The sequence below is a fragment of the Zingiber officinale genome, chromosome 7B (genome assembly GCF_018446385.1).
Source record: "Zingiber officinale cultivar Zhangliang chromosome 7B, Zo_v1.1, whole genome shotgun sequence".
NCBI classification, from domain to species: Eukaryota; Viridiplantae; Streptophyta; class Magnoliopsida; order Zingiberales; family Zingiberaceae; genus Zingiber; species Zingiber officinale.
In genome coordinates this window covers 17430164-17455676 of record NC_055999.1, presented here as the reverse complement: position 1 = coordinate 17455676, position 25513 = coordinate 17430164, and the positions used below count along the sequence as shown (strand labels likewise).

General features: G+C 36.3%; 1 pseudogene; it reads left to right on the top strand.

The window, feature by feature from the left end:
- The first annotated feature begins 4969 nt into the window (after positions 1 to 4969).
- On the top strand, positions 4970 to 19149 carry LOC122004209 (annotated as a pseudogene).
- Positions 19150 to 25513: the final 6364 nt, after the last annotated feature.

Sequence of the window (25513 nt, the reverse complement as noted above, 5' to 3'; positions counted from 1 at the left end):
ATTTATCCGCGACGAAGTCAAAATTTCATCCTGCGGAAGGCGCCTTCCATAGCCATGGAAGGCGCCTTCGTACTGTTCATAGAAGGCGCCTTCACTGCTTGAAGGCGCCTTCGGACACTGTTCATCCGAAAGCAAATTTGCTCTTTTTTTCTACAAAATAACGTTAGTCCAAATAACCTGTAAAACAAGTATTAAGACACTAACAACTAATAATAAAGAGTATTAATTAGTTCTTGTCCTCCCAGGACCAGAAACTAGTCAGAGTCTTAGTTTAGGGATTCTAAATGGACTTAAACTGGACCAACGCCTACTGCCCCCTCAACCGGTGTGTGTCCTCACTTAGTCACTCTCCTCTAGTGACTTACCTTTACTTACCACTTGGCCAGACATCTGGTCAACCCATCTACCTGCCTGGATTTCATACCAGTTATCCGATCGGCCCGTTGACCTAGCTGGACTTCTCGCCAGATATCTTGTCAGCCTATTGATCTATCTGGACTTCGTACCAGCTATCCGGTTGGTCTGTTGACCTAGCTGGATTTCTTGCCAAATATCCGATCAGCCCGTCGACCTATCTGGATTTCTCCTGCACACTTAATCAAGTGGTTAGATCACAACAAAACCTAACTTAATTTACTTGTCATTCATCAAAACCTGAGTTAGACCGTTAGTGTAAACTGTACCAACACCAAGGACTTATGGAAAAAATTGGTTGAGCTTCATGAAGGGACAATGGAAGCAAAATTAGCACGAAGAGATCTCCTTCGAATTACAACTTAACAACATCAAACTCGAAAAAGGAGAAAAGGTATTTATACTTCATGCTAGACTTAAAGAAATTTTAAATGGAATAATAAGTGTAGGTGAGAAACTTTCCAATCGAGACATTATGATGAAAGCTCTCAATGCTTTCCCAAGAACCACAACTTGGAGCTCAATTGTAGATTCATTCTAAATTTCAAAAGACCTAGAGAAATCTTTTCTAGATAAATTCTTCTCAACAATGGAGCTCCATGAAACTAGAGTTGAAGGGTTGGATGGAGAAGCACATAGATCAAGAGGAGTAGCCCTTGTGGCAAATAAGGGAAAGGGTAAGAAGAAGAAGTCTTCATCCGTACTATCATCCGACTCCGAAGAATCAAGCACCTTAATGAATAACGATCAAGCGACGTATATGGTAAGAAAAATGAGAAGAGCATTTAAAAAATTTTCAACTAACAAATCTCATGCTACGAGAAGTTTAAGGGGCAAAAGTAGAATAAGGAGGATCATTTGCTATAATTGCCAAGAAAAAGGACATATGAAGGATACATGTCCTCTCCTAAAGAAGAAAGAAGAAAAGAAGAAAAGAAGAAGGAAGAGAAGAAGAAGACAAAAGAAAAGGTGAAGAAGGTCAAAAATCTTAAGGCAACATGGGATAATTCATCATCAAAGAGGAAGAAGAACATCATGTTTCCCACTTCACTCTAATGGGAATTGATGGCATTGTCTCCACTTCATCCGAAAGAGAAGAGGAAAGGAGCTCAAGTGAAGAAGAAGGGAGCTCAAGTGAAGGGGGAGGTCAAACTTCGGATTTGGACTTCTCGGTAAGTGAGGTATACAATCTACCCAGTCATACCTTAGTTAAGATTATTTCAAGTACAAATGAAGACTTGTTTAAGGCCAAAAAGAAAAATAAAGTTTTGAAACATGATATTTGTATGCTTGAAGAAAAATTAGAATCCATTTCTTCTAAGGTTGATAACTCTAGTATGTATGCTTCTAGTTTAATTGTATCATGTTTAGAAGAAGAAAATAAGAATTTAAGAGAAAAGGTAGAATACCTTACCAAAGCCCTTGAAAAATTTGAAGTTGACTCCAAAACCCTAAACATGATCATTGGGAGCCAAATGACAAGTTTCAACAAAAAGGGCTTAGGGTATAAGGAATCCAACAATGACAAGTCCTATCATTGTCTAATTGCTAGGGGCAATCAAAGATAAAGACTATAGATAGGAAATAGATCTTTAAGGAATATTTGGTTAACCCAATTAAGAAGTACTTCTATTGGGTACTAAAGTCAATCCTCAAGGGTTAGAGGACTTCTAGGGTTCGTCAACCATTGGGGTCATATTTAATTTTTTTTTTTTTTGAAATATGGTTGAATTAAGACCTTAAGGGGGAATACTTAGCCTTGATAGAACTTTATGATAAGAAGGGCTAAGTAGAGGTCTCCGTCATTACATCTCACAATGACTTGGATTATATTTCTAAATATAGATGTGAGATGGTAGGATGATACTCTTAATTCACTTATGCTTATGACATATTGTTGAATCATGAAGTGTGTCAAAATAGTGATCATAGACCAACTATGAGGAAAATAAATATTTAATTAATGAACATAGTGCCCATAGATCATAGTTGGATATTTTAAATATTTTAAAAATAATTCTATATTTTATTTATAGTGGTACACTTATTTTGAAACATATGAATTCAAAACAACCTTTAAATTGATACAAACATTAGTGATTTTTAAAGTGTTTGAAGTTTTTATCAAAACATCAAAAATTCTTTGACTTTCTATGAAAAAATATTTTTCATTGATAGAGGACTTTAAAATAAATATATTTTTAAAATTTCATGATTTTTCAAATTTTCTAGAATTTTTTATACATTTCTGAAGTTGGCTTCAAAAGGTTGAAATTCGAACTGCTTATATACTAGTTGACTGCATCAGATACCAGTCGACTGGTAGCTGTTTTCTAGCACTTTCAGAAGTTTATTTTGGTTAATTTAGTTTAAATTTGATGTCATGGTGTGTGTGATTGTTTGGAATAATTTTTTTGATAATGTCAAAGGGGGAGAAATGGGTAAGTTTAAGTTAGAAACTTTTATTCCTCCATATTTGTGCAAACTTGAAAATTAAATCAATAAAGCATATGTTAAGAGGGAGCTTGGATTTATGCTTTGTGATTACATTTTGCTTGTAATTGTCAAGTTATTATTTGTGCCTAACTTAAACATATTGTCACACATCAAAAAAGGAGAGATTATGGGAGCAATCAACCTAGGTTTTATCAGGTACGATCATAGATTTTGATGTGTGTGTCAAAGAGTTTAAGTTAGATTTCATATTGTTTTGATATATGTTTTAGTCATGCAGGACTTGGTGAAACACATGAGGAACTTTGTGCAACCAAGTTTGGAAAAATCTCATCCTATAGCTTGGGTTCTTAAAGATCAGTGAAAGATGATGCATCCGAGGAACCGCCAGATGAGGAGCAACGGAGTGAAGCTGAGGGAAGCAGACTTCAAGGCAACACGAAGGATGCATGGAAAGGAGTCGCGGGTTCGAATGTATCTGAGGGACGAAGGCCGAGGAAGAGGGCTTCAAGGGCGACTCTAGAGAAGATGAGTGTGTGTGAATGTAAGGTATCAGTCGACTGGTACTGAGACCAGTCGACTGGTCCAAATTCACAAGAGCACAGAGAGTCTCTGTGCCCGACGAGTGAAGGGAGCAGTTGACTGGTGTTTACACCAGTCGACTAGTACAAGGCCGTTAGCGACCGTTGTCAGAATCTCATAGCTATGCCCAACGACTACACCAGTTGATTGGTGCATTAACCAGTCGACTGGTGCCAAGAAGAGTTGACCTTATGATCAACTCTCTCCTCTTATTTAAGGGAAGCTTTGGGTCATGAAGGAAGTTACTGATATAATTGAATAACTCCTAAATCTTTGTCCAAAGTTTACACTCTTCTTCTAAAGCTTATTCTCAATCTTGTAAAGAAGAAGAGTGCCTTATGAGAGATTGTACTTCACCGATAAGGAGTAAGTTCTAGTCGGAGATTGTCGGGACTAATCCACCGAAGGATTGAGGGATCACCCACCTCAAGGATAAGCCGTGGAGTAGGAGCAAACAATCTCCGAATCACGTTACATCGAACATGTTAGAGTTTATGTTCATTCTTATTGCTTTCATTGCTTTAGTTTTTATTTCGCTACGCAACTAATGAATTGTAGAGAAGTAATTGATTTGGGGGTGTCCAAGCTATTCAACCCCCCTTCTAGCTAGCCACTGATCTCCAACAAATGATATCAGAGCCATGGTACAAACCAGATGCTATGTGGGGTGACATTGAACGAAGTTGAAGGCTCGGAGTTGTCATGAGTGACCGGATGCTCGTGGGGAGACTCAGAGCAAGTTAAGGTGACCGGATGCTTGTGGGAAGGCCCCGGAGCAGGTCATGGTGATCAGATACTTGCGGGGAGACCCAAAGCAGGTCATGAGTAACTCAATACTCATGGGGAGGCCCGAAGTAGGTCAGGGTGACCGGATACTTGCGGGGAGGCCGAGAGCAGGTCAGGGTAACTAGATGGGGATGCTCACGAGAAGGCTCAGAGCAAGTCAAGATGAACGGATGCTCGTGTGAGGCCCGGACCATGAGAATAATTGTGGTTATTCGTTTGAGGGGTGGATTGTTGAGATTCAATTAAAAACCCACATTGGAAAGATTTAGGAAAGATCATGAGTTTAAAAAAATATAGGATATCTTCATTGGAATAAGACCTTTTAAGGGGAGCCCAAAAGTAAAGTCATGAGAGTCTAAACATAGGATAATATTATATCATTATGAAAATATATGGACATCCCGGCTACCTACTTAACTAAAATTAAGAAAATTATTAAAATACTTATCAAGTTTATAATTATTAAATTTTACGGGTGTCAAAAATGTCGTTTAATACTTTTATTATCCTATCAAAATACTTCCTTTACCATCAAGGTAACAAGTCAACGGTAAGATGACGACGACTTCACTTTTTCTCCAAAACACAACAAGTCAACGGTAAGAGTGCAGGATTTGAGCAGGTCAATTAATGGCGGATAGAGGTTGAGCTTTGCTCCTCTCTATATATTTTCTGCCAACTTGATCAGGTCCAACGTCGAACAGCTCGTGTTCTGACTACTCTCCGTCCTGCCATGGATTTGGTGCTCGTGGAGAAAGCCCTGCTGGGTCTGTTCGCGACCGTGACGCTGGCGATTGTGGTGTCGAAGCTTTGCGGTAAGCGGTTCAAGTTGCCGTCGGGGCTGCGCCCGGTGCCCATCGTCATGAACTGGCTCCAGGTCGGCAACGACCTCAACCACCTCGTGCTCACCGGCATGGCCAAGCGCTTCAACGACATCTTCCACCTGCTCATGGGCATGTGCAATCTGGTACTGGTCGTCTCCTCCCCCGAGCTCGCCCGCGAGGTCCTCCACGCACAGGGCGTCGAGTTCGGCTCCCGCACACGGAACGTCGTCCTTGATATCTTCACCGGCAAGGGCCAAGACATGGTCTTCACCGTCTACGGCGACCACTGGCGCAAGATGCGGCGCATCATGACGGTGTTGGAAATTAAACTTGATTTTTAGATAAAAGTTGTTGATAAAATTTTATGGAGATAGAATGGTGAGGTTGCAAGTCTTGACTAGAGATAGGATAGAGATAGAACTTGATAATTTTGATAAGAGTTCGTGGAGATAGAATTTAAAAATATATATATATATATATCATGATTATCTCATATTAGTGCTTATCCAATAAGCCTATAAATATGTACTTCTTTTTTCATGAATGAACAAGTTGAGTTTTCTATTTTCTTCTACTCCTTTTCCACATAGAGTTATTTCTCCTCTTCCACATTTTTTCCTTCTATAATTCTTTTTTCTTCTCCCATAATTTATGTTTCCAATAAAGTGGTATCAGAGCCATGACTAATGGAGCCTTCCAAGTTCCAGTACTCAAAGTGAGTAATTATGACAATTGGAGTATCAAGATGAAGGCGCTTCTTGGAGCTCATGATGTTTGGGAAGTTATAGAAAAAGGCTACGTTGAGCCTCGTGATGACTCGACGTTATCTTCAACTGAAAAATACAGTATGAGAGATTTAAGAAAGAGAGACAAGAAGGCTCTTTTCCTCATTTATCAAGCTTTAGATGAGGATGGTTTTGAGAAGATTTCAAGTGCTACTTCAGCCAAGCAAGCATGAGAAAAGTTCCAAGTCTCATATCAAGGAGAAGAAAAGGTAAAAAAGGTACGACTTCAGACATTAAGAAGTCAATTTGATGCTCTTCGTATGAAAGAAGGTGAGTTAGTATCAGATTATTTTTCTAGAGTCTCTACCATTTCCAATCAACTAAAGAGAAATGGTGAGAAACTAGAAGAAGTAACTATTATTGAGAAAATTCTTCGATCATTGGATTTAAAATTTGATAACATTACAACCATCATCGAAGAGACCAAGGATCTACAAGTCATGACGATTAAGCAACTCCTGGGTTCATTACAAGCTCATGAAGAAAAGAAGAAGATAAATGAAGAAATTACTCAACAACTCCTAAAGACGACTCTTCAACCGACAAAGAAAGATGAAAGCTTTAGTAACAATAGAAGTCAACGTGGAAGAGGTCGTGGATATGGACGAGGCCGTCCTAATAAGCAAGGATGGGTCTCCAACAACAACAATGAAAGAGGAGAACATTCAACAAGAGGACGTGGAAGAGGGTATACAAACTCGAGGTACGATAAATCTCAAGTTAAGTGCTACAATTGTGACAAATTTGGACATTATGCAAAAGAATGTATATCGCCCAAGAATAAAGTATATGAAAGAGTAAATTATATGGAAGAAAGGAAAGAAGAAGATGGCACCCTACTGCTAGCGTATAAAGATAATGAAAGAGAAGAAGATACAATTTGGTATCTCGACACTGGTGCAAGCAATCATATGTGTGGGAAAAGAAACATGTTCGTAGAGTTTGATGAATCAGTTGGTGGTAATGTATCCTTCGGAGATGAATCAAAGATTGAGGTAAAAGGCAAAGGTAACATTCTCATCCGTTTGAAGAATGGAAAACATGAATTTATCTCATATGTTTTCTTTGTACCAAATATGAAGAGCAACATCCTAAGCTTAGGACAACTTTTGTCAAAAGGGTATGATATTCATCTAAAAGATGATATGCTCATCTTGAAAGATCATATTGGTTGCTTAATTGCTAAGGTGCCTATGTCAAAAAATAGAATGTTCTTACTTAATATTCAAAATGATGTTGTCAACTGTCTCAAAGCTTGTTACAAAGACATCACTTGGCTATGACATTTTTGATTTGGACATCTGAATTTCGGAGGACTAGAACTGCTTTCAAAGGAGGAGATGGTGAGAGGACTACCTTACATCAAACATCCTGATCAAGTATGTGAAGCATGTCTACGTGGGAAGCAATTTAGAAGAGGTTTTCCAAAGGAGTAAAGTTCAAGAGCTCAAAAGCCTCTTGAACTTATACATACAGATGTTTGCGGTCAGATAAAGCCAAGTTCACTTGGTAAGAGTAATTATTTCATTCTTTTCATAGATGATTTTTCTCGAAAAACTTCGATATACTTCTTGAAGCAAAAATCGGAGGTCTTCGGCATATTCAAGAAATTTAAAGCTACCATAGAAAAGGAGAGCGGTCTCGAGGTCAAAGTTATGCGTTCTGATCGAGGAGGAGAATTTACCTCAAAGGAGTTTCAAGAATTTTGTGAAGCCAACGGAATACGACGACCCTTGACAGTTCCAAGATCTCCTCAACAAAATGGAGTGACAGAAAGAAAGAATCGAACCATCCTTGACATGACAAGGAGCATTCTCAAAAGCAAGAGGTTACCAAAGGAACTTTGGGCAGAAGCGGTTGCATGTGCAGTATACTTATCCAATCGATCACCAACTAGGAGTGTGTGGGGCAAGACACCACAAGAAGCGTGGAGCGGAAGGAAACCTATAATTTCTCATCTAAGAGTTTTTGGGAGTATAGCACACGTTCATGTGCCTGATGAAGCAAGAAGCAAACTGGATGATAAAAGTAAGAAATTTATTTTTATTAGCTATGATACTAACTCAAAAGGGTATAAGTTATACAATCCAGATACTGGGAAGACAATCATTAGCCGAGATGTCATATTTAATGAAGAAGAAGAATGGAATTGGGAATCTCAAAATAAAGATTACAACTTCTTCCCATACTTTGAAGAAGAAAATGTGGAGCAACCAAGGGTAGAGCAAACAAGAGAGGAGCCTACTACTCCACTAGTAACACCAACATCAAGTACTCAAGAGAATTTATCTGCATCAACTTCAAGAGAAAGAGTACCACGCTTTAGAAGCTTACGGGAAATTTATGAGGTAACTGAAAATCAAGATAATCTTACTCTATTTTGTCTTTTTGCGGATTGCGAGTCTATAGATTTCCAAGAAGCTATAAAAAGCAAAAGGTGGAAAGATGCAATGGATGAAGAAATCAAGGCGATAGAGAAGAATGACACATGGGAGTTAACGACACTTCCTAAAGGACATAAGGCGATTGGTGTGAAGTGGGTGTACAAAATAAAGAAGAATGCCAAAGGAGAAGTTGAAAGATATAAAGAAAAATTGGTGGCAAAAGGCTACAGTCAAAGATCTGGCATTGATTATGATGAGGTATTCGCTCCCGTTGCTCGATTAGAAACTGTTAGACTAATCATTGCTTTAGCAGCTCAAAATAAGTGGAAAATACATCAAATGGATGTAAAATCTGCTTTCTTAAATGGAGTTCTTGAAGAAGAAGTCTATATTCAGCAACCATCAGGTTATGAAGTTAAAGGACAAGTAGACAGAGTTCTAAAATTGAAGAAGGCTCTCTACGGGCTAAAGCAAGCACCAAGGGCATGGAATAGCCGAATAGACAAGCACCTGCAAGAGAAAGGCTTCATCAAATGTCCTTATGAACGTGCATTATACATTCAGAGTCAGGATAAAGATGTTTTGATTGTATGCCTATATGTCGATGACTTGATCTTTACAGGAAGCAATCCAAGTATGTTTGGAGAATTTAAAGATGTGATGACTAAAGAGTTTGAAATGACTGATATTGGGCTCATGGCATACTATCTGGGCATTGAAGTAAACCAAAGGGAAGATGGAAGCTTCATCTCACAAGCAGGTTATGCAAGAGAGATATTAAAGAAGTTCAGGATGAATAACAGTAAGTCTATAAATACCCCAGTAGAATGTGGAGTCAAGCTATCAAAGCATGATGAAGAAGAAAAAGTTGATCCAACATTTTTTAAGAGTTTGGTTGGAAGTTTACGATACTTGACGTGCACAAGGCCTGATATTCTTTATGCTGTTGGACTTGTTAGTCGCTACATGGAAGATCTTGTAGGACCGTTAGATTCGATAGAGGGGGGGGGGGTGAATATCGATTCGAAAAAACAAGAGTTTAAACGCAGCGGAAAAGTAAAATAGACACAGTGGTTTTACTTCGTTCGGAGCCTGTGACGACTCCTACTCGAAGGCCCGTACTCCGTGAGTACTTTTGTTGGGCAATTCACTAGAAATTCGAAATGATGATTACAAAAAATAGTACAATGAATGCTAATGAAAATGAAAAACAAATACCGACAATAAAGACAAGAAAGGAGCGTAGTGTCGGAGCTTTGTTAGCGTCGCAGAAGTGCAGAGCAGTGGAAGACTTTTCTTTTCGTTGTTATCCTGAAGCTCTCCTCTGACCCTTCTTTTATATGAGGCTCGGGGCGCCCTGGATGCCTTCCGGGCGCCCTGGTGAGACGTGGCAAGTCCAACCAGCGAGCTCCACGTGGTGACGCGCGATCAGGATGAAATTTTCCTCCCGGGCGCCCGGACCCTGTTTTCCCGCAGAATCCGTCCTGCAAGACAAACGTTAGTCCGGAGGCAAATTTACCTGCAACGATTGTTAGCAAAAGCAAAGTGAGTATGAATTAGCAAAATAGTATGACTTAGATTCGTCTTCCGGGGCCGGAATCTAGTCACGATCTCGACTTAGATATCCGAAATGGATCTAAGCCGGATCGGCGCTAATGTTCCCTTCCGGGAGCGCGTCAGTCACTCCCCTCCGGTGACTTACCTTACTTACACGCAGAGTCGCTCGACCCTTACGGTCTGGACTTCCGCCGACTATCCGGTCGGCCCGTCGACCTAGCTGGACTTCTCGCCAGCGTCCGGTCAGCCCGTCGACCCGCTTGGACTTCTTGCCAGCTATCCGGTCAGCCCGTCGACCTAGCTGGACTTCGTGCCAGACATCCGGTCAGCCCGTCGACCTGTCTGGACTTCTCCTGCACACTCGATCAAAGTGTCAGACAACAACAAAACTAACTTAACCTATTTGTCATTCATCAAAACCTGGGTTAAATCGTTAGTGCTAACCGCACCAACAATCTCCCCCTTTTTGATGGAATGACAACCTGGTTAAGTTAGTGAAAACATATGCAAGAAACAACATGCATTTATATGGTTTTAAAGTTAGTTTGTATTTTCAAATTGGTTTAGCTAACTTAACCACCTAACCCTCCCCCTTTGACATTCATAAAAAATAAGCAAGGGTAAACAATCATAGTGTAGAGTAATAAAAAGTTTAGTTCAAAAATTCAAAGATACTGATAAAAGTACAATTTTTAACAGCTAGTTTAAAAAAATAGTCAAGTTGACTTGGGGGAGTTTAAAGTTTTGAAAACTTGTTTAAAGCATTAGCTTTTAGCTTTTAGAAAAATTGCTAAGTTTAGATAGTCTAATTTTCAAACATAAGTGTATAAGGTCTAAATTTCAAGATCAAGTTTAAATTTTCAAAGCAAGTTACAACTTTGAAATTCTTTTCAAACATAAGTTTTCAAAACCAAAATTCAAAAACTAAGTTTGAAAAATCTATTTTTCAAAACTGATTGAAATTTATTTTTCAACACTAAGTTTGTAAAAGATTCAATTTTCAAAATTAAGGAAAATGATTTTGAGAAGCTTAGTTTGTAAACTTAAGTTTTGAAAAATCTAATTTCCACAATTTTCAATAAAAACGTAATTTTTTTTAAACTAATTTTTGTAAAATTTAACTTCCAAATCAAATTGTCAAAATTAAGTAAAATCAAATTTTAAGAACTAGATTCAGGATAATTTTCAAAGTAAAGTTAAATTAAATTTAAATCTTTACTTTTAGTTTTCAAAGGAGTTTGGTAAAAGTAAGATCATATTTTTAGAATGTTTTTGTAAAATTTGTTTTCCAAAATCAAATTTTCAAAGTTTAAAAGTACTAGTTTCAAAACCATGGTTTAAAATACTTGAAAAATTCAGTTTTCAAAGACTAAGTAAAAAGGATAAAAAGTTTGTGGTTTTAAAAAAATTTCACAATTTTAAACAGGTTGATTTTGAAAATTGATTTTTAAACTTTGATTTTCAAAATTAAGTTTAAAATTCGATTTGAAAAACTGAATTAGTTTTATTTCTCCTCCTGAACCTGACATAAAATTTTGAAAATATTTTCTAAATATATTCAAAGTAGAAAAAAAATTGAGGTAGAATTTTCTAGAGAAGATTAAAAAATAACACTTAAGGAGATAATTAAAAACCTCCCCCTGAATTTGATACTCCTTTAATTTATTAATCCTTCTTATTTATTACTCCCCCTTAATATAAAATTTTACAACCGTAACATATTTTCGTACCTAAGTGTTTTAGGCGATTGTATAATTATCTTTATAAAATTGTTCATTTAAATTTGACTAAACGTAATTAACGTTAGATTCAGTTGAAATGAGTTAACCTTTAGTGTAATGTTAAGTAAGATAAGTTGTTATTAATTCAATAATTAATCAATATTAATAATTTATTGATTAAATTTTGCTTGATTCAATAATTTAATATAGTCTAAATTTTGTATTAATTGATGAAGGTGTTAGTTATAATTTAACTTTTCATTTACTTCCTTTTAAGTTGGATTAACTTAGTTTAAAGTTGGTAGTAATTTGAAGTTAAACTCGTTATTAAACAAGGTTAAGGAAGGTTCAATTTAAGTCAAACTTTATAAAAATAATTAATATTTTTAAGGTTGATAAAAAATGAGTTAGAGTAATATTTTTACTAAGGTTAAACCTAGGTTCTAATCAAATCAAGCTTAGTTCTCAAATAAAGTTAAACTTAAATAGTTAAGTTCTACTTATTAATTACATAATTAAGTTTAAAGTAAAAGTTAACGGAATTTAAGCTTTTAAGTTAGGTGTCTAAGTTTTAAGGGATTTCTAACAATATTTTAAAATGATTTTTATAATTATTTAATGACAATTAATATACGTTCAATGCAGTTTTGATTTTAGATTAAGATTAATATCAGTGATTAATTTAGGTTTAAGTTTTAAGTTTAAGTTAAATTTTTAAGTTTTAATTTAAGTTTTAATTTTCAGTTAGGTTAAATTAAGTTGAAAAGTAATGTTTAAATTAAGTTTTAATGAGTTTTAATTTGAGATCTAATTTTCCGTTAAGTTAAATTAAAAAATAATTTTAAGGTTAAAATGATGTTTAAGATTAAAAATGAGTTTAAAGTAAAAATAATAATTTTTAAAGTGAAAAATAGTCTATAGAAATAATTTATTATTATTACTATTTTTTTTTTAAGTTAAAAGAATTTTATTATAGTTAAAAAATAAGAAGAATTTTTCAAAATGATACATAATTTTTAAAATAGTTTTAAAATGATTTTTAAAATAGTTTTTTAAATATTTTTTTTTAAAAAAAAAATTTTAAAATAATTTTTAAAATAACAATAATTTTTAACAGGTTTTAAAAGAATTTTTAAAAGAATTTTTTAAAGTTTTTTAAAATGATTTTTAAAAGAGTTTTTAAAATAATTTTTAAAATGTTTTAAAAGAATTTTGTAAAGTTTTTAAAATGATTTTTAAAAGAGTTTTTAAAATAATTTTTAAAATGTTTTAAAAGAATTTTTAAAAGAATTTTTTTTAAAAGTTTTTAAAATGATTTTTAAAAGAGTTTTTAAAATAATTTTTAAAATGTTTTAAAATAATTTTTAAAAGAATTTTTTAAAGTTTTTAAAATGAATTTTAAAAGAGTTTTTAAAATAATTTTTAAAAGAATTTTTTAAAGTTTTTAAAATAATTTTTAAAAGAGTTTTTAAAATAATTTTTAAAATGTTTTAAAATAATTTTTAAAAGAATTTTTTAAAGTTTTTAAATTGATTTTTAAAAGAGTTTTTAAAATAATTTTTAAAATGTTTTAAAATAATTTTTAAAAGAATTTTTTAAAGTTTTTAAAATGATTTTTAAAAGTGTTTTTAAAATAATTTTTAAAATGTTTTAAAAGAATTTTTTAAAGTTTTTAAAATAATTTTAAAAATAGTTTTTAAAGAATTTTTCAAATAATTTTTAAAGAAATTTAAAAATAGTTTTTAAAGAATTTTTAAAAGAGTTTTTAAAGAATTTTTAAAATAGTTTTTATAGAATTTTTAAAATAGTTTTTAAAGAATTTTTAAAATAGTTTTTAAAGAATTTTTCAAATAATTTTTAAAGAAATTTGAAAATAGTTTTTAAAGAATTTTTAAAAGAGTTTTTAAAGAATTTTTAAAATAATTTTTAAAGAAATTTGAAAATAGTTTTTAAAGAATTTTTAAAAGAGTTTTAAAAGAATTTTTAAAATAGTTTTTAAAGAATTTTTAAAATAGTTTTTAAATAATTTTTAAAATAGTTTAAAGATTTTTTTTTAAAAAAAATTTTAAACGATTTTTTTTTTAAAAAAGTTTTTTAAAGAATTTTAAAATAAGTTTTAAAAGTTTTTAAAAGAATTTTTAAATGAAATTTTTTTTTTAAAGTTTTTTTTTAAAATAATTAAGTTAAAATAATTTTTAGGTTAAAATAAATTTTTAAGTTAAAATAATAATTTTTTAAGTTAAAAAAAAGTTTTAAAATAAATTTTTAAGTTAAAAAAAATTAAGTTTAATTTTTAAAATAGATTTTAAAAAATTTAATTTTAATTTAATTTAATTTTAATTAATTTGAAATTCGAAATTTAATTTGAAATTCGAAATTTAATTTTAATTTGAAATTCAAAATTTAATTTTAATTAATTTTAATTTAATTTGAATTTGAAATTCAAAATTTAATTTTAATTTAATTTGAAATTCGTTTGAAAATTAATTAATTTAATCCTTATTCATCTCATCCCCGATCTAGATTATCAATCAGGGAATCTTATAATTTTGTGAGATGAATTAGATTTAATTACAGAGTTTGGTTTAACTTGTGTTAGATTCGGGTTTAGCTTTGGTCTCAACAAATAGGCATTCTTCGGATAAACTTCTAAGCTTGGTGAGTCACTTGGATGTCATTAGAAGTAACCAACCTTTTGAGGTTTTCCGAATAGTCCTATCCACGGAGCTTAGTATTAAACCTTGGTCTAACTAGTTAGGATCCATTTAAAGGTAGCTTCGGTCGGTTCCACTTGGCCAAATGCACCAGATTGAAGCCATATCTTTCTAGACATGCGATGCCCAAGCTTCCCCAACGTACTATCATCAAAAAACTTCACCAGTACCATGATTCAAGTTAAACTTGAACCCTCTTTAACTAGTCCTAATTACCCTGTCGGGTAGGTTGGTTGGGGTTACCCTTTTCGGGTAGGTTGGTTAGGGTTACCCTGTCGGGTAGGTTAGTTTTGGAGGTGCCAGCTATCCCTGAACTATTGGCCATTAATTTAGTTTTTAGTTCTGGGTTTATTATAGTTAAGTTTTGGTTAAAATTTAATGTTTAATTTATAATTTAGATTCAAGTTTTTAATTTTGAATTAATTAAATTAGTCAAATTATCTTTCTTTAAGAGAATGTATTTCATAGTTAAATTTTCTTTCAATTTCACTTTTATTAAGTTAATTGAATTATCTTTCTTTAATAGCTTATTTTTAAAGTTTAAGTTTTTATTCATTTTTAACTTTGAATTAATTAAATTGTTTGAATTATGTTTCCTTAAAGGTTTATCTTTTAACCTTTTATTAATTATTAATTTTGAATTTTTCGGATTATCTTTATTTAATATGTTATTTTTAACATTTAATTTTAATTTTGTTAAATTTAGTTTTGATTTTATCAAAGTGTTTGATTTTATTCTTATATTTTCTTTATTTTTAAAGTTGATATAATTAGTGGAATTTATTAGATTATTCTTATCGTTAAAATTTAATTTTTTATTAATTAAATTATCTTGGGTTTGGATAGGATTTTCTAGATTAATATTGTCTAGATTATTAAATAATTTATTAATTTTATCTAGATCAATATTGACCTTGTTATCTCTATCATTTGAGTTTTCAGATTTGTTTAGGTTTAAATTCGAATTTTTAGATTTATTAATTATTTTCAGATTTTCTGTATTTTCTAAATTAATTATATTTTTTTTATCAGAAAATATCCTAGGGGTATTTTCTGTATTTTCTGAATTAATTATATTTGTTTTATCAAAAAATGTCCTAGGGGTATTTTCGCAAGTATTGTCATGTACACTATTTTCACATATACTTTCAGATATATCCAAATTAACATGCACATATTTTAAACTACTACTAGCAAGGGTGTTTTGGTAAATATTACTAACCTTGAGCGCAACCCCTAATTCAGCAGGCTTCTCCGTTGGATCTGACTCGAGTCCGGATTTGACTTTAACTTGATCTTCTAGCTCCATTGGCGTCTCGTGAAGCTTGATCAACTGGGTCCACAGCTCATATGCATTCTTGTATTTTTCTAGTCTGCATATAATATTGTTAGGTAAAATATTACAAATAATTTTACTTACATTTTTATTCAGTTCCGAGTTCTGAGAAGGTTTTTTCAATATTAGCATATAATCGATATCTACGCTTCCTAAGAAGCATTCCATTCTTCGCCTCCAGTAGTTGAAATCTTCATCGTACGGTGGTGGTTCATTGGGGTTCCATCCTTCTTGAAAAGACATTGTTCTTGCACACAATGAAACAAAGACAAAATCCCAAGACTTGGTCTTGGATTAGCAGTGCTGGAAAAAAAAATAATATTTCACTAATTTTTTTTTAAAAAAATAATAAAATATTATTAAAATATTAATAAAAATATTATCTCAAATTTTTGAAAATGTAATATTTTGTCGATACTAAATAATAGTGAAAAGATGACGATGTATTTTTCAAAACCAGTTTTGGAGGGAAAAAACGAAAGGCGTAAGGTTTTATTTTAAAAACGAACGATATATAATTTTTCTTTAAAAAGACCCCCTCTTTGTCTGATTGGTGGTTGCACCAAATCAGAGCGGTACCTGCTCTGATACCACTTGTAGGACCGTTAGATTCGATAGAGGGGGGGGTGAATATCGATTCGAAAAAACAAGAGTTTAAACGCAGCGGAAAAGTAAAATAGACACAGTGGTTTTACTTCGTTCGGAGCCTGTGACGACTCCTACTCGAAGGTCCGTACTCCGTGAGTACTTTCGTTGGGCAATTCACTAGCAATTCGAAATGATGATTACAAAAAATAGTACAATGAATGCTAATGAAAATGAAAAACAAATACCGACAATAAAGACAAGAAAGGAGCGTAGTGTCGGAGCTTTGTTAGCGTCGCAGAAGTACAGAGCAGTGGAAGACTTTTCTTTTCGTTGTTATCCTGAAGCTCTCCTCTGACCCTTCTTTTATATGAGGCTCGGGGCGCCCTGGATGCCTTCCGGGCGCCCTGGTGAGACGTGGCAAGTCCAACCAGCGAGCTCCACGTGGCGACGCGCGATCAGGATGAAATTTCCCTCCCGGGCGCCCGGATCCCTTCCGGGCGCCCGGACCCTGTTTTCTCGCAGAATCCGTCCTGCAAGACAAACGTTAGTCCGGAGGCAAATTTACCCTGCAACACAGATTGTTAGCAAAAGCAAAGTGAGTATGAATTAGCAAAAAGGAGTATGACTTAGATTCCGTCTTTCCGAGACCGGAATCTAGTCACGATCTCGACTTAGATATCCGAAATGGATCTAAGCCGGATCGACGCCTAATGTTCCCTTCCCGGGAACGCGTCCTCGCAGTCACTCCCCTCCAGTGACTTACCTTACTTACCTGCCAGACGTCCGGTCAGCCCTTCGACCCGTCTGGACTTCTCGCCAGCTATCCGGTCAGCCCGTCGACCTAGCTGGACTTCTCGCCAAGCGTCCGGTCAGCCCGTCGACCCGCTTGGACTTCTTGCCAGCTATCCGGTCAGCCCGTCGACCTAGCTGGACTTCGTGCCAGACATCCGGTCAGCCCGTCGACCTGTCTGGACTTCTCCTGCACACTCGTTCAAAGTGTCAGACAACAACAAAACTAACTTAACCTATTTGTCATTCATCAAAACCTGGGTTAAATCGTTAGTGCTAACCGCACCAACATAACTACTATCCACCTTAATATCGCTAAGAGAATTTTGCGCTATATCAAAGGTACGATAGATTTTGGATTACTTTATTCAACATCTAACCACTTCAAACTTGAAGGATATAGTGACAGTGATTGGGGTGGAGATATAGATGATAGAAAGAGCACTACAGGATTTGTGTTCTTTATGGGAGATACAACTTTCACTTGGATGTCGAAAAAACAACCTATTGTCACACTTTCTACTTGTGAAGCAGAGTATGTGGTTGCGACTTCATGTGTTTGTCATGCTGTTTGGCTCAGAAATTTATTGAATGAGTTAAGTTTACCACAAGAAGAGGCAACCAAGATACGAGTTGATAACAAGTCTACAATAGCACTAGCAAAAAATCCAGTCTTCCATGATAGAAGCAAGCACATCGATACGCGCTTTCACTATATCAGAGAATGTATTACAAGAAAAGAGGTGCAAGTGGAATACATAAAGTCTCAAGATCAAGTTGCTGATATTTTTACCAAGCCACTCAAATTTGAAGACTTCATCAAAATGCGATATTTGCTTGGAGTCACAAAATCAAGTTTAAGAGGGGGTGTTGAAAATTAAACTTGATTTTTAGATAAAAGTTGTTGATAAAATTTTATGGAGATAGAATGGTGAGGTGACAAGTCTTGACTAGAGATAGGATAGAGATAGAACTTGATAATTTTGATAAGAGTTCGTGGAGATAGAATTTAAAATATATATATATATATATATATATATATATATATATATATATATATATATATATATATATATATATATATATCATGATTATCTCATATTAGTGGTTATCCAATAAGCCTATAAATATGTACTTCTTTTTCATGAATGAACAAGTTAAGTTTTCTATTTTCTTCAACTCCTTTTCCATATAGAGTTATTTCTCCTCTTTCACATTTTTTTCCTTCTATAATTCTTTTTTCTTCTCCCATAATTTCTGTTTCCAACAGACGGTTCCTATCTTCACCAACAAGCCTTTTGAAGATTCCATGCATAAAAATTGGACCTTTGACGGGCCTTTTGTTCTCGTGCGGGGAACAGGTGGTGCAGCAGGACAGAGAGGGGTGGGAAGAGGAGATACGACTGGTGGTGGAGGAGCTGAAGAGCAACCCAAAGGCAGCCAGTACCTAGCGAGGGAGTGGTGCTCCGGCGACGCCTCCAGCTGATGATGTACAACAAGATGTTCAGGATCAAATTCGACAGGCAGTTCGAGAGCGAGGAGGATCCCCTGTTCAATAAGCTTAAGGCGATCAACTTCGAGAGGAGTGGTTTGTCGCAGAGCTTCGAGTTCAACTACGGAGACTTCATTCCGGTTCTCCGCCCCTTCTTGATCGGGCTACCTCAACAAGTGCAGCGAAGTGAAGGACCGCCGGCTGCGGATCTTCCACGAGCACTTCGTCTCCGAGAGAAAGTGAGTCGTTTGGTTTGTTCGATCACTCTGTTTTAGAAAATTTTTAGCGGAGGTTGATTTTAGGGGCTAAACACAGGAAGATGAAATGTGCAATGGATCATATCTTGGATGCCGAGAGGAGAAGCGAGATCAACTACAACAATGTCCTCTACATTGTAGAACATCAATGTCACCGGTAATTATTTTTGCTTTGTTTTCTTATATCCCGACAAGTTTATATATATACTTATTGCGTTGAATTTGAACTAAATACAGCGTTAGAGACTACTGATCGATCGAGTGGGGCATAGCGGAGCTGGTGAATCACCCAGCGATCCAGAGCAAGCTCCGGCGGGAACTGGACGCTGCTCTGGGTTCCGTCCAATTGAAGGAGCCCGACCTCGTCCGCCTTCCCTACCTCAACGCGGTGGTGAATGAGACTCTCCAGCTGCGGATGGCCATCCCGCTCCGGGTTAAAAGAGATGAAGACAACCATGAGGATTGAATTGATTGGATTAAATCATCAAATTAAATTAATATTAAAATTATTCCAATAATTTATTATAATTATTAAAACAATTTTATTATTTATTAATTAATAGATTAAATATTTGTAAACATTATATATTAATATTCTTTTTGAATTCTTCTACCCTCTACCTTCTCTTCTGGCCTTGTTTCTTGAATTCCCTCCCCTCCATATAGCTCCTCTGCATCTCCAAGCCTCTCTCCAAGCTTTCCTTGGGATTCGGCGCTAAGGCTCTCACGTGGGTTGTCATCGCCCTCCGCTCCAGGTCGTCACGTCGACCTCTCCCTCACTTGCTTCAGTTTATCCGTGGTCGACGTCGACGTCGACGTCGACGTCGACATCGACCTCCGTAACCTAGATCTCCTCCTCGGCCTCGACAATTGAGTCATTTACACTGCGGTTGAAGTCCTCAATGGTGACTGCCGCCTCGATCAGGCCCTGATCCGCAACCGTCACTGCCCCTCCCTCGAGCTCCTCTTCTCTCCTCTTTTGTATTCATGCTACAGAAAAAGCCAGCCCGTTGTCAATTGACTCTCCTAGTCTCCTTCTCATTTCTTTGCTGCCGACACCAACCAAAAAAGGGATTTGCTGCTCCTGTCTCTTATTGTCGTCCAGCCGCTGCTCCGGCCAAAGGAGGCACCGCGGGCCATCACTATTGTTCCAGTTTCTTTGCTCGCTAGATCCGAGCAAAGCTGCCCTGCACCTATTTTGTCAAACCAAGATTTCTACGACAGGACTTTGTCAGCGTTTGAAATAATTCATTCAGATGTTTGGAGTCTGACATCTATTTTGTCAAACTAAGGTTTCTAATATTATGTTACTTTCATTGATCATTTTAGTAAATATACTTGACTTTATCTTATGAGAAGGAAATATGATTTATTAGATATATTCTGTAATTTTTAAAGTCAAGTTGAATGATATTTTAATTGTAAAATATTATCTTTTCATTCTGATTAGGAAAACAAATATCAAGTTCTCTATCGTCATCTTGTCTCTTGTGGAATTGTTCATCGAGTTTCTTGTCCTCACACACCAGAATAAAATGACTCTGCTGAGAGAAAACATAGACATATAGTTGAAACTGTCTTAGCCCTTCTTTATCATGCCTCAGTTCCACGTAACTTTTGGGATGAAGTTGTTAACACTACCATATATCTCATAAATCAACTTTCTACTCCATTGCTCAATCATAAGTGTCCTTTTGAAAAACTTTATAATCAAACTTCTGATTACACTTTTCTTCGAATTTTGGGTTACGCATGTTATCCATGGTTACGCCTCTACTCTAAACACAAACTTGACTCTCGTTTCCTACAATGTGTTTTCCTTGGTATAATAATTTGTACCATGGTTATCGTTGTTTGTATATATCAACAGGACAAATTTATATTTCATGACATGTTACTTTTGATGAGTCTCTATTCCCTTTTTTATTAGCTTTTTTGATCTCTCCTCCAGATACAGGTGACACCTTCTTGATGTCTCCTAACATTATAGGAGGTGATGGCATTTTAGGTCATATTCCGGAGCTCTCTGATAACTCTCCTATACCATCCGAAGTACCTCAAGTTGCTACTCCAATCTTGGATGCATCGCTTGTCGAAGATAATATGCTCTCTAGTTCTGGATCCTCAAATAATACAAATCCATCATCTAAATTACCATGTCAACCTACTTTCTCATCATCATCAACAAGTGATTCAGATGATAATTCTTCTCGTCGCATGCTTCCCTTAAGTGACATCTATGCACGTTTCCCACCAATGACAACTCGACATCCCCTTCTACGAGCTCTAGCGGTCTCTTTAAAATCTATTAAACCAACTTGTTTCACATAAGCAAACAAGGATCTAAATTGGTGTAGTGCCAATGGATACAGAATTTAATGCACTTCTCGTAACTTAACATGAAGCCTAGTTTCACGCACTCCCTCCGTAAATATTGTGGGCTCTAAATGGGTATTCCGTCTTAAGCATTGAGTTGATGATTCTCTTAAATGACACAAAGCTCAACTTGTAACCAAAGAATTTAGTAAACAACCAGGTATTGACTTCAATGACACTTTTAGCCCCGTCATCAAAATTACATCTATCATACTATTATTAACGATAGCTGTTAGTTCTAATTATCTTGTACGACAATTGTGTTAGAGTAATTCCAATGGTCCGCGCGACCATGTGTTTTTGGTGTTTGAGTAAAGGGTTTAAGTTAGGATTATTCTCGTTATTTAATATGTGTATGTGAGTGTACAGATTTGCAAGATACACATATGACTCAGCTTGATGGCTTTAGGTCCGGTGAATGATGGAGCATCCGAGGGACTGTAAACAAGGTAGCAAGGACAAGAGCCGAGGTAAGCGTACTTCGAGGCATACGCGAAGGATGACATTGAGATAAGCTGTGGGCTTGAATGCATCCGAGGGACGAGAGCCAAAGGAAGAAGGCTTGAAGGCAAGAGCCGAGGGAACCGAGTTCAAGGCATACATGAAGGATAGCATTGGGACGAGCCACGGGCTTGGATGCATCTGAGGGACGAGAGCCAAAGAAAGTAAGCTTAAAGGTAAGAGTTCAAAGCTGCGAAAAAGAGTCAAGTGAGTCGTAAGGGTCCGAGTACTGAGAGAAATGTACTCGGGATGGGAAACCCTAAGTTTAGGATTTTACCAGTCAACTAATACTGGGATCAGTCAATTGTGGGAGAACACAGAGAGCTTCTGTGCGGCTGAGATCAGTCGACTGATACATGACACCAGTCGACTGGTAGAGATCTGTTGAGAGAGCAGTTGGGCTAGCACCAGTCGACTGGTGCAAGGACCAGTCGACTGGCAACGGTAAAACAACAGGGTTGTTTTCTTCCAAGCTTTATAAAAAGGAGCTTGTGATGGCAGACCAAGGCGATGAAATTAGACTTGGTTAAAGCCTAATTAATAGTCACAAGAGTTCTCAAGTGCTTGTGTAATCCAAGAGGTTTTGGTGAGTTTTGTGGTGAGGTTTTTCCACCCATAAGGAGTGGCTTGAGATAGTTGGAGTTTGCCGGGAGCTAATCAATCAAAGGATCGGGATCGTCCACCTCAAGGATAGCCTTGGAGTAGGAGCCCTAATCTCCGAATTACGTTACATCGACGTGCATTGATTTGCTTATTCTTTTTCATTATCTTTAGCTTTCGTATTCATATTAGTATTTGTATTTCCGCTTGCGCACTAACAAATACGTAGGAAGCAATCAATTGGGGTCAACATCTATTCAACCCCCCTCTAACCGACCATCGATCTCCTACAAGTGGTATCAGAGTAAGGACACTCTCCTTCAGACTAACCGCTGAGGAAGCAAGGATGACGGGCTTGATTGAATCGCCGAAGTTTGAAGGCGGAGGCTTATGGGACATCACCTATTGGATGATGAAGGTCTTCTTTGACACGGATTAGGACACCATGATGGTGGTCAAGGAGCTGTTCGAAGTCCCGAAGGACAAGAAAGGGAAGAAGCTCTGACCACGATATTGGACGGAGGAGCAAACCACACGATCGAACGCAAATTCAAAGGTAATATCAATTTTAATTGATATGTTGCCTAATGACATTGTGAGTCGTGTAGGCAAATATGAGAACACCCACGAATTGTGGAGCAAAGTGAAGAAAGTTCTAGGAGAAGAACTTTTGCCTACACATGAAGAGGTAGAGCCCAAAGAGATGAGTTTAAGTGCTCAAGTAGAGGAGGAGCAACTGGAAGGTGACGAGCACTCAACTTACAAGGAGGAGAAGGAGGATGAGGAAACATCATCAACATCCTCAAGGGTTGAAGAAGAATCCAAGACAAGTGAAGAGGAAGTCTTGGAAGTCAACCTAGTGAGCACCTCCATCGAAGTGAAGTCAAAGGACCACATCACGCGCTTCGGTTGCAATGAAAGAGACACTACACGAGTAGGTGTCCATTGGGTAAGAAAGAGATAACTGCTAAACTCAATTCAATTTCTTTAGAATCTAATTTAAGTTGTAGGAAGGAGAAGGAGAAGAAGCACATTAGATGCTTCACGTGTGGTGAAATGGTGCACTACCATACAAAATACCTAAAGAAGAGAGAGCTCAAGAAGTTAGAGCATTTGAAGAAATGGGAGAAGAAGAAGAGGAGCTCATGTCAAGGGGGAGCTCCAAAGGTAAAGGATAAGGTAAACCCTAGTTTAAATTTGAAGTCAAATTTAAATTCCTCCATGCATGCTAGGATAAATAATGATTATCATTATGTAGCAATGACAAATTTTGGCTTTATCATGATAGGAATAGGGTTAATGTAGATCAAAACCCTAGGAAATTTATGCATGATAAACCTAGAAATGGTAGACCTAAGAAAAACCAAGGCATTACTCCCAAGAATAGGAGACACATGCCTAAGAAGGGTAGGTCTAGGAATGTCCAATGTGGACAAGTCAATTCTAGGGTTAGGAACCTAAAACCCTAGCTAGATTCACGGTTGGATCTAGAGGGTTAGATATGGTGTTGGGTAGTCAAAAACCCAATAATGATAGATCAGGTTTGGGATACCGATCTAATGTCTCTAATGCTAAGGGAAAGTTTTATGCTAGGGTTGCATATGACTATAGCAAGCAGAAGCCAATAAATGGCAAGGGAAAGTCATTTAATGGTAAGAAGAAATTAACTAAGGACAAGATGTCCAAGGTTAAAAATGTTAGGTTTATAGGCCAAGTGTCACCGGAGGTGCACCGATGTGGCCTAGTAATTGTGGATGAGTCACCTAGGAAGGTGACCAAGGTTAAGAGCTCTAGGAGGAGCTCAAAGAGTCAATTTGGGATCCATGGTAAATGGATCTCAAGTGGATTTTACTTGGTCGTTAAGAGGGGCCATGGAGTGTGATAAATGATTTGGAGACGGACTTGAGTCTCAAACTTAGGGAATTAGCACACATTGGGTTGTGTTTCATGCAAGGAAATAGGACATTGGGGTCATATTGCATTATAATTAGTTTTAGATGTATATATGCCATATAAACCGATGCTAGGGATGCATTGTGGTTTAGTATGGGCAAATCCATCAAGAGGAAACCAAAACTAGGACTTTAGGTCAAAGTTCATTTGAACCATTTAGCTAATTTTGGATATTGTGTCAATCTTGAGATTGGTGATAGATAAATTTTGTAATATATTTTTCCCAAGTAGACATGGATAAAATAGACATCTCCATAAAATTTAAAATTTTTTGAAGGTTTGTGGAGTTTTTTATGCATTTCTGAAATTGGAGTCAGAATGTTGAAATGGGCTGAAATAGGGTACCAGTCGACTGGTGCAGATACCATTCGATTGGTAGCAGTAAATTTTGAACACAAAAGACTCTGTGAGTTGAAATCAAAAGGGGCAGTCGACTGGTACTTGGGGGCAGTCAAGTATTTTTCAGCGCTGTTCTTGACCATGTCAACTCATTTAGATGTATGGAATCCATGGGAGATAAATACATAAGTTTAGGGTCAGTTTGGATAACAAGTTTTCAACAATTGGGACATAGATGGAGAGTTTTTTGAATGTTAGGCAAAGGGGGAGAAGTAAGGTTTAGTTGGGAAAACTTTTAGTGTCTTTGCGTAGGGGGAGCCTTATGATAGGATTCTTAAATATCCCTGTAGGAAAATCCTAGCTCATTGGAGAGCTTAGTGTTGGGGGCAATTTTCCTAGGTCAAGTTTGACCAGTTTGACTAATCTTGAGTTGAGTCAAGCTTGAGTCAGGATTTGAGTTTTGATGTTTGACAATATATGGAGATTGCTGGAGCAATCGTCCGATTGTGAAGATGGTCAAGGGATTGACCAGGTTGATGAGAAGACAGGTCATGTGGGTCAGTGTTGATCGGAGACTTGACCGGGTAAGTCCTAACTGGAGTTTAGGCAATGGAAAAGTCCTAACTGGAGTTTAGGCATCTAGGAAAGTCCTAACTGGAGGTTAGGCAAGAGAGAAGTCAAGTAGGTCAAGGTTGACAGGAGACTTGACTGGGAAAGTCGTAATTGGAGATTAGGCAAAGGTAAATCCAATAGGAAGGTTGGCAAGAGTGAAAATCCAAGTAGGTTAGTGTTGACCAGACTTGGTGGTGAAAGTCCTGATAAGTGAGATCAGGTAGTTGGAAAGTCCTAGTATAGCTAGGCAAAGGGAAAGTCCTGGCGAGGAGCCAGGCAATTGGAAAGTCCAAGTGTGATCTTGGCAAAAGGAAAGTCCTGGTGAGGAGCCAGGCAATTGGAAAGTCCAAGTGTGATCTTGGCAAAGGGAAAGTCCTGGTGAGGAGCCAGACAATTGGAAAGTCCAAGTGTGATCTTGGCAGGGCAAGTCCTAGGGTGATTTGGCTAGG